Source organism: Triticum dicoccoides, chromosome 5A, assembly GCF_002162155.2.
Source record: "Triticum dicoccoides isolate Atlit2015 ecotype Zavitan chromosome 5A, WEW_v2.0, whole genome shotgun sequence".
Lineage (NCBI taxonomy): Eukaryota > Viridiplantae > Streptophyta > Magnoliopsida > Poales > Poaceae > Triticum > Triticum dicoccoides.
Window position 1 is genome coordinate 209430095 of NC_041388.1, and position 9585 is coordinate 209439679.

Below are 9585 nucleotides of genomic sequence, written 5' to 3' on the forward strand. Positions count from 1 at the left end.
CCGGGAAGTCATCATCGTTGGGTCCGGATCATCCCAAAACATCCCTAAAATGTCTTCGATTCTTTGTTTGGATGCCCTAGCCTTTTTATCTGGGACCGTCTGATTCCGATCAGAGGGGCCGAGTAGCCCCTAACCTAATGAACCTACCTATGTAAACAGTCTAACCCTAGGTTTTAGGCAGACTGTCCCTTCCATCCCATCGTCGCCGCCGCAATCTTCTTCCTCCTCGTTTGCCCCACCTAGCCAACCACCATCCTTCTCAGATCCACCCCCCTCCAATCGCAGCCTCCGACCACCTCCCGTGTTTTCCGCGCCGCCCAAATCCCCAGCAAGCCGCAACCAACCCCGAATGCCACTCGAGCTCAAATGGAATCGCGCCCCAGGATCCTTTGCTTCGAGCACCTCCAGGGAGCCAAGCTCCGACGCCTCCTCTTGTTCTTCCCGAGAGCCATCAGAGCTCACCCACCTCCACTTCTTCTTCTCGAGCACGCCATGGATGCCTCCCCGAGCTCCAGTTCACCTCGCTGCCGTCGGGAACCGGTGTCCCGCCGCCGGATTCGTCTAGTCCGTGACCTCGCCGCCTCCATCTTCGTCGGAGCACCACCGGGCTAGCAGCACCGCCGCGCCCGAGGAACCATGTCGAGGAGTTCCCGTGTCTCCTGGTGCGGCTCGACCTTGAGGGACTAATCCTGCCGGGCACCGGCGTCATCGTCTGAGCAGGAGCGCCATGGCCGCCTCGTCACCAAGCAGGCTCGTCAGCGTCCTCCGTCGTCCTCGCCCCCGCGCGGGTTCTGCGCCTTGCTGTCGCATCACCACAGGAGCCCTTCTCTGCTTCTCCTTCGCTGGAACCGCGCCATCCTGCCGCTCACCGGAGTCCCTCCGCCTCGTCCCGCTTTCCCGCGCTAGTCGCCGCCGGCGACCATCTCCAGGACCTCCTCGCTGACCCGCCACTTCCCTGCGTCGTCTAAAGCCGCCACGCGTCTCGCCCCTCTGTCTGCTTCTTCTGCGAGCGAGGACGAGGAGCGCCAAGTCCCTGCGCCTCGGTCTCGTCTCTGCCTCTAGGTCACCGCTCTGTCGCTCGAGAGCCATGCGCCAAGTCCGCCTGCGCTTCGTTGACCTCGTCGTCTCGTCAAGGCCAGCCTCTGCCGTCTGTTCCACTACACTGGGCGAGGCGGGTCCGTCCGCATCGATCCCGTGCGGTCAACGCACGCATCGCCAGCCGCTCGGCGCCCTGCTTCAGCCCGCCAGATCCGTCGGCCTGTTGGCCCATGGGTGAGCAGGTCAACAGCCCCTCTCCTATGCTCCTATCGGCCCAGCTAGATATGGCCCGTTGCGTGTTTTTTTTTCATCCAGCGATTTTCCTATTTACTCCAGGATTTCTAGTTTTGCAGAAAAACCCTCATACTTCATGCATATAATAACTCATTAACCAAGCATCGTATTAAAATGTTTCATATATGGAAAATGCTTAGAATATTGTCTAGTTTTATAATATCCAACTTTCATCCATGTTTAACATGTTTAAAATGATGTTTGCTTTACTTTGCTTAAATAACATGCTAAAATGATTTAATTCATAACTAAATAATCGTAGCTCCAAACTTAACAAACTTTATATGTAAATGGGGTAGAAAAATGCTTATTTTAACATGGTGGCTTTACTTTGCATGTTTAAAAACTCTAACATATGGTTTAGGGAAGAACAGTACCAAACCTAAATATGCACATCAGGAGTTTCCGGACTTGTTGTTTATTGTTCCGGCCTCATTTAAACTTGCCTAGATAGGTAATTTTACTTTGCTTCACCTCTTGCCATGTTAATCAACATTTAATTTTGTTGAGTACTTAAACAATATCGAACTAAATAATTGACGTGGTGTTTTGCCAGTATGCAACGGAGTTGCATATTGAGCTCCACTTAATTTGTAGTATTGTTTGTGCACTTTGCCATGCCATGCCTCATTAAACCGGACATGCATCATACTTGGTTGAGCACCTTGCCATGATTATGTGATGGTTGTTTCCTATGTTGTTTGCTTCTTTCCGGGTTGCTTCTCGTGTTAGCTTCGGTTTCGCTCCGGAGTTGTGAGGATCCGTTCGACTACGTCCGTTTGTCTTCTTCATGGATTCGTTCTTCTTCCTTGTGGGATCTCAGGCAAGATGACCATACCCTCAAATCACTTCTATCTTTTCTTTGCTAGTTGCTCGCTCTATTGCTATGCCACGATACCTACCACTTGCTATATCATGCCCCCCATATTGCCATGTCAAGCCTCTAACCCACCTTTCCTAGCAAACCATTGTTTGGCTATGTTACCGCTTTTTCTCAGCCCCTCTTATAGCGTTGTTAGTTGCAGGTGAAGATGGAGTTTGTTACTTGTTGGAATATGTTTATTGTTCGGATATCATTATTATATCTTGTTTACTTTAATGCATCGATATACTTGGTAAAGGGTGGAAGGATCGGCCTTATGCCTGGTGTTTTGTTCCACTCTTGCCGCCCTAGTTTCCGTCATACCAGTGTTATGTTCCTTGATTTTGCGTTCCTTAAGCGGTTGGGTGTTATGGGAACCCCTTGACAGTTCGCTTTGAATAAAACTCCTCCAGCAAGGCCCAACCTTGGTTTTACATTGGCACTAACAACCTATCACCTTACCTTGGGTTCTGTAGACTCAAGCGTCATCTTTATTTTAACCCCCCCGGGCCAGTGCTTCTCTAAGTGTTGGTCTGAACCGAGTAGACTGTGGGGCCACCTCGGGGAAACTTGAGGTTTGGTTTTGCTTGTAGGATGTCTCATCCGGTGTTGCCCTGAGAACGAGATATGTGCAGCTCCTATCAAGATGTCGGCGCATCGGGCGGTCTTACTGGTCTTGTTTTACCATTGTCGAAATGTCTTCTAACTGGGATTCCGAGACTGATCGGGTCTTCCTGGGAGAAGGAATATCCTTCGTTGACCGTGAGAGCTTGTGATGGGCTAAGTTGGGACACCCCTGCAGGGTTTTGAACTTTCGAAAGACGTGCCCGCGGTTATGGGCAAATGGGAATTTGTTAATATCCAGTTGTAGAAAACTTGACACTTAACTTAATTAAAATGAATCAACCGCATGTGTACCGTGATGTTCTCTTTTCGGCGGAGTCCGGGAAGTGAACACGGTTCTTATGTTATGCTTGAACGTAAGTAGTTTCAGGATCACTTCTTGATCACTTATTGTTCACGACCGTGCTGTGCTTCTCTTCTCGCTCTCATTTGCGTAAGTTTAGCCTCCATATATGCTAGCGCTTGTTGCAGATCCACCTCACTACCTTTTCCTACCCATAAGCTCGAGGGTGTGAGATTGTTGAGTCCCCATGACTCACTGATACTTCCAAAACCAGTTGCAGGTGCCGTTGATACCAGTGCAGATGATGCAGCTGAGCTCAAGTGGGAGCTCGATCAAGATCATGTTTGTTGTGTTGTTTCGTTTCCTTTTGATCAGTAGTGGAGCCCAGTTGGGGCGATCGAGGTTCTTTTGCATTAGGGGTTGTCTTTCTTTATTTGGTTCCGTAGTCGGACCTTGATTGTATTCTGGATGATGTAATGCTATATTTTTGTATTGTGTGAAGTGGCGATTGTAAGCCAACTCTTTATCCCTCTCTTATTCGGTACATGGGATGTGTAAAGATTACCCCTCTTGCGACATGCCTACTACGCGGTTACGCCTCTAAGTCATGCTCCGACACGTGGGAGATATAGCCGCATCATGGGTGTTACAACCGGGAGGTTACCGAAATCCCCCGGGGAGTATATGGGCCTTATTGGGCCTTAGTGGAAAAGAGGAGAGGGAAGGAAAAGGTGGGAGGCACGCCCCCTAGCCCAATCCGAATTGGGAGCCCCCCTTTCCTTTCTCCTCTCCTCCCCTTCCTTCTCTCCTACTCTTACTACATGGAAGGGGGGAATCCTACTCCCGATGGGAGTAGGACTCCCCTAGGGCGCGCCATAGAGAGGGCCGGCCCCTCCCCTCCTCCACTCCTTTATATACGGGGGAGGGGGGCACCCCATAGACACACAAGTTGATCATTGATCTTTAGCCGTGTGCGGTGCCCCCCTCCACCATAATCTACCTCGGTAATATCGTAGTGGTGCTTAGGCGAAGCCCTCTTCCGGTAGGAACATCATCACCGTCATCACGCTGTCGTGCTGACGAAGCTCTCCCTCGAAGCTCTACTAGATCGTGAGTTCGTAGGACGTCACCGAGCCGAACATGTGTAGAACGCGGAGGTGTCGTACCTTCGGTGCTAGATCGGTCGATCGTGAAGACGCACGACTACATGAACCGCATTGTCATAACGCTTCCGCTTACGGTCTACGAGGGTACGTAGACGGTACTCTCCCCTCTCGTTGCTATGCATCACCATGATCTTGCGTGTGCGCATGAATTTTTTGAAATTACTACGTTCCCCAACAGGATAGACAAGGTTGCTTCTTTGTGGACCCTTCGTGGGTGGAGCCCTCCGTGGACTCGCGCAGCTGTTACCCTTTGTGGGTTCATGTCTCCATCAACGTGGATGTACGATAGCACCACCTATCGGAACCACGCCAAAAATCTCCTTTTCTACATTGTGTTTGCTCCTTCTAAACTCCTCCCCTTTACCTTCATATGCAATGATTTACATTCCGCTGCTATACTCTTAGATTTGCATGTGTTGGTTAATTGCTTGACTTGTGTAAGTTTCTAAAATCTAACAAGACTTCAAATTGGGAAAAGGCTAGATTTTTATTTGGTCAAGTAGTCTAATCACCCCCCTTTAGACATACTTTCGATCCTACATGTTCAACCATTGTGCTAGTTCGTCCACAACCCCTCGAGGCAATCCACCACAAAGCTGGATTAGGGTATTACACCACAAGGTGGCCCAAACCAGGATAAACCGTTGTGTCTCTTGTCCCTTGGGTTCGTCGAGATAGGCTGGGGAATCATCAAGCAGGAAGACTAGGAGGGGCGAGTTCTTCGCACACACCCCAGTATTCGAACCTCACAAGGGTGTGCGGAACCCCGACTCCAACATTTGGTGCGCCAGATAGAGGTGTGTCGGAGCCTCTGCTTCGTCAGTCGACCCGCCGCCGCTCCACTGCATCCATAGCTAATGCTCAACGAGCCCGTGCCGAGCGACGAGCTGCTCTCGCTGCTCGCGTCGCCCTGACGGCGCCTGGCGGTGGGCCTCCCCGTCGTTCTCCATCACCTGCCACCAACACCGCCACTAGCCCAGCGGGACACGAGCAACAAGCTTCGTCATAGCACCCCTCTGTGTGGCGAGATGGATGCACCACCACCCCGTCGTTGAGTCCGGCTGGCTCGTTATCTCTCACTCGTCGTGGGCCGGCAGACACACAGGCTCCGCTGCTCATGGCGCATGATCTCATGTGTTATCGCCCCGTCGACAACTTCTATGAGGACTGGGTGGACCGCATCACCGAGCTAGTCAGCGTGGCTGGGGGCTCGCCTGCGCCGTCCCTCTCGCTGCCTCGCCCGCCGCCCGCTGCGGGCGACGTAGCCCGTGGAGCGCCTCCGCCACCTCCCCGTCAGGACGTCGCCCTCGACCCAAGATGCGTAGCCCCATGGCGTGACCCGCTGCGCAAGAAGGTGCCAGGAGGTCCAGCGGCCGCAAGAAGGTGCCCCAGCGCTCCCTGCACCACCGCGTCAACACCGCGCGCTACCCGCAGTGGCGGCTCCTGAACGCCAAAACCAGGCTCCACCTCCACGACGGGCTCCAGTGACCACCGCGGGCTGTCGGGCCTTCACTCCCAAGCTACGCAGCATCGTCTGGCCGGACAAGTTTTAGCCCGACCTGCCTCCGCACTACGACGGCACCCCCGACCCTGCTGAGTTCCTACAGCTCTATGAGCTGAGCATCGAGGCGGCCAACGGTGACGAGAAGGTTATGGCAAACTGGTTTCCCATGGCCCTCAAGGATGGCGCGCGATCGTGACTCCTGAATCTGCATGCAGGATTGATCTCCTCTTGGAACGAGATGCGCGAGCATTTCATTGCCAACTTCCAGGGCACTTGTGACCGTCCGGCTGCTATGGGTGACCTACGGCGCATCAAACAGCTGCCAGGGGAAACCCTGCATAAGTACATCCAGCGCTTTAATAGCATTCGCCTCCAGATCCCCAGGGTTTCGGACGATGCCATCATCTCGGTGTTCTCCGATGGTGTCCGAGATGTCAAGATGAAGGAGGATCTCGCCATCCATGAAGACATGTGCATGGCTCTGGAGATGTTCAACATGGAAACCAAGTGCGCGAGAGCTGAGGAAGGGAGCCTCTCCCTCCTCGAGCTCCCAGCGGCCGACCTACAAGACAAGAAGGCCAAGACCAAGTATGTGAAGTGCAAGGGGGCGGCCGTGCTCGCGGCTGAATCAGAAATGAAGCGAGGCTGCAACCACCCAGAATCATCCAAGGCCAGCCGTCCGTTCTGCGTCTTCCACAACGTACACATCCACAACACCAATGACTGTCAGGAGCTCAGGGCTATCCGCGACGGGTGCCTCGGTCGACGCTCCGAGCGCAACGATCGAGGCTACGGTCGTGGAGGAGGTCGAAGTGGAGGACGCTGGGATGATCGCCGACACCAAGAAGGAACGACAACCACCACCAAGATGAGGGGCCTGAGGGCTTCCAGGAGCCACGTGCTATCGCCTGCATCTTGGGCGCCGCTCAGGCCCCAGCCTCGCAGCGCATCTTCAAGCAGTTCTCTCATGAGGTGAACGGTGCCCTCCCCAGGCTCGAGGCCACACGTCCGCTCAGGTGGTCCAAGTGCACCATCACTTCCGCTCGTCCGACCAACTCAAGTGCGCAGGAGCTACCGGCGCCCTCCCGATGCTTGGCTCGCCCGTCATCAACAATGTCCTTGTCACCAAGACCCTCATCAGTGGCGGTGCGGGGCTCAATGTTCTTTCCATCGAGACATTCGACTGCCTCCAAGTGCCATATGATCAATTGCAGCCCACCAAGCCTTTCTCAGGAGTGACCGACGGCTCCACCACCCTAATAGGGCAGATCCGCCTCCCTGACACCTTCGGCCAACGCGACAACTACCGCACCGAGCTCATCGACTTTGACATCGCCCACATACGCCTTCTGTACAATGCCATGCTTGGGTACCCAGCCCTTGCCAAGTTCATGGCGGTGACCCATCATGGCTACAATGTCCTAAAGATGCCAAGGAACCGCGACATCATCACAATCGCCTGTGAGGAGAAGGACGTGGTGTGCTCCGTTGAGCGCGCCTACCAGGCCGAGGTGGTCAAAGACCCAGACAACAAAGGCGTCATCTACCCTCCTAAGGCCGTGCCCAAGAAGAAGAAGCAGCTGCTCCGCCAAGAGCCTTAGGAGAGCGGTGTCTCCAGCGGCACCACCTCGACCTGTGCCCACGGATGGGGCGCCTCCCTCTCTCGCATAGGACGGCGCGCCCGGTGCCCTCCTCAGGCTGGGCTGGGGATCCCTTCTGGAGGGCCTTTGACTTGGCCAATGTCATGAGGTAAGCACTCGGGCACCACATGGAGGCATGCTTCATTGCACGCTTCCCTCACGAGGGCACCCAGCATGGGGTGCTAGGCGCTCAGGACTTCATTACCAAGGCGACCGAGGATCTTCAAGAGGCGAGAGCCATGCGTGGCGACCATCGCCCACCACCTGGCATGCCTCCTTGTCCTGGCGAAGACAACGAGCTACGCGTCTGCATCAACATTCCAGGGCTCAACAGAGTCGCATCCCAAGATCGCGTCTGGCCATCACTCATTGGTCGGTCTGAGGGCCCACCTCATAGCTATGTTTCCATGCCTTTTGGGCTACCGAGCACGGCTGTTATCTTCCAGCGTCAGCTGCGGAGCATCATGGCGGCTCAGGAGGCCAGGCACCACGCGGTCCGGGCGGAGATGGTGACGGTTCTTCATGAGCCTCCCGAGCCTCTAGAGCCTCCTGTGGTTTAGGACCCAGGCGGCTCATGAGGAGCGACTTCTTCGGCACGCATCTTCAGCCACTCCAACATCTCTTCAGCAACAGAGCCAGGCGACATTTTCCAGTTTACTCAGTTGGGGGCACCCCAAGGGCTGCATTATCCCCGGGTCGCATGGGCATGTCCCTGTGACATGTATCCATTTGCATCTTTAATTCACCTTGTTGGGGGCGCCCCTCGGGCTCAATCATCCCCAGGCCGCATGGGTCTGTCCCTGCAGCATGTATCGTTCTTGCAAATCTAGATTTACCTCCTCCCATGGATCACTTTATGATTATTATATGGTTGTTCGGTACTAGGATACCATGAACGTTGTACGCCCTTGCAAACCCACCCACGACCGCCTCATGATTAAGGACTGACACTGCGTCTGTGCTCGGGTCCATCCATACAGCATCGCTAAACTCAAGAGGTTGAGCTCTGGCTCGCGGGCCAGCTCCCGTGTAAGTCACCTCCCATGGCCCTTGGTGCCTTGTTCTTGCATGAGCTAATCGCGAGTGGATGAGCTAGGGCATGCGACCCGGTGCCTCATCACCACGGGAGCCGCGCGCCGGTTGTCTTTCTACAGGATTTTCGCATGAGAAGACTGGGCACGACGTATGTGCTCGGGTCCGTCCCTGTAGCATCGATAAACCCAACGGCTGAGCTCTGTCTGGCAGGCCGGTCCTGTTCACATCACCTCTTGGGGTCGTTGGTGTCTGGCCTTCTCATTTGACAACCTCAGGAGATTCATTCGGCATAGGTTGTCTAACCATCTCGCAGGGCCATCACATGTCAAGAATCAAATTCAGGCGCAACCCGCCTTGAGGTAGGGCCTCATGAGTCCCGCGCTGGCTCAGGAGTGCCTAGACACACTTCCTCTAGCCTTGAAGTGCAAGCCACATGTCAGGGCGGGGTTGTACACGCCCCGGGGGCTGTGCTCAGAGGGAGCCCCCACCCACGCACCAGTGGAAGCACCATACTCAGCGCTGGCATTCTACATGGTCGAGGAGCGGCTATGCCCGTGCAAGTGCGGAAGTGACATGCTCCGCGCTGGTGATAAACAACTGGGGGCAGCCCCATGGCCGCATCAACCTCAAGGAGCCGCCAGGCTCAGTGTCTAGCCTCATCGCAACACTTCCCCCTCTGGAGAGTCGCATGAGGGGGCTGGGCACGGGGGCTACGCTCAGGTCACGCGTAGCATACGCCACCCTGCCAGGTCCCTTAGACCAGGTCATCGTGCGCCCCTCCCGAGCGAGACCTCGGTGAGGAAAGTTATGGAGGTCTGTTCATACGTCAAGGGGGAATCCTGATCATCGCAACTCAGGAGCCTAACTGGTCACGTAGCCCCTCACTCCTTGGCCTCGTCCTGGCGATCTGGACGACCCAATGGCGGCTGAGGTATGCGCGGTGCCGGGCCCTGCCGACGCAGAACACTAAGGACTACTCTTGCATCTCCTTCCCGAGGGATGTTTGTACATCAAAGGGGACTCCTGAGCATCGCGACTCAGGAGCCTAACTGGCCACGTAGCCCCTCACCCCTTGGTCTCGTCCTGCTGATCCAGACGACCCAGCGGTGGTTGAGGTATGCGCGGGGCCAGGCCCTGTC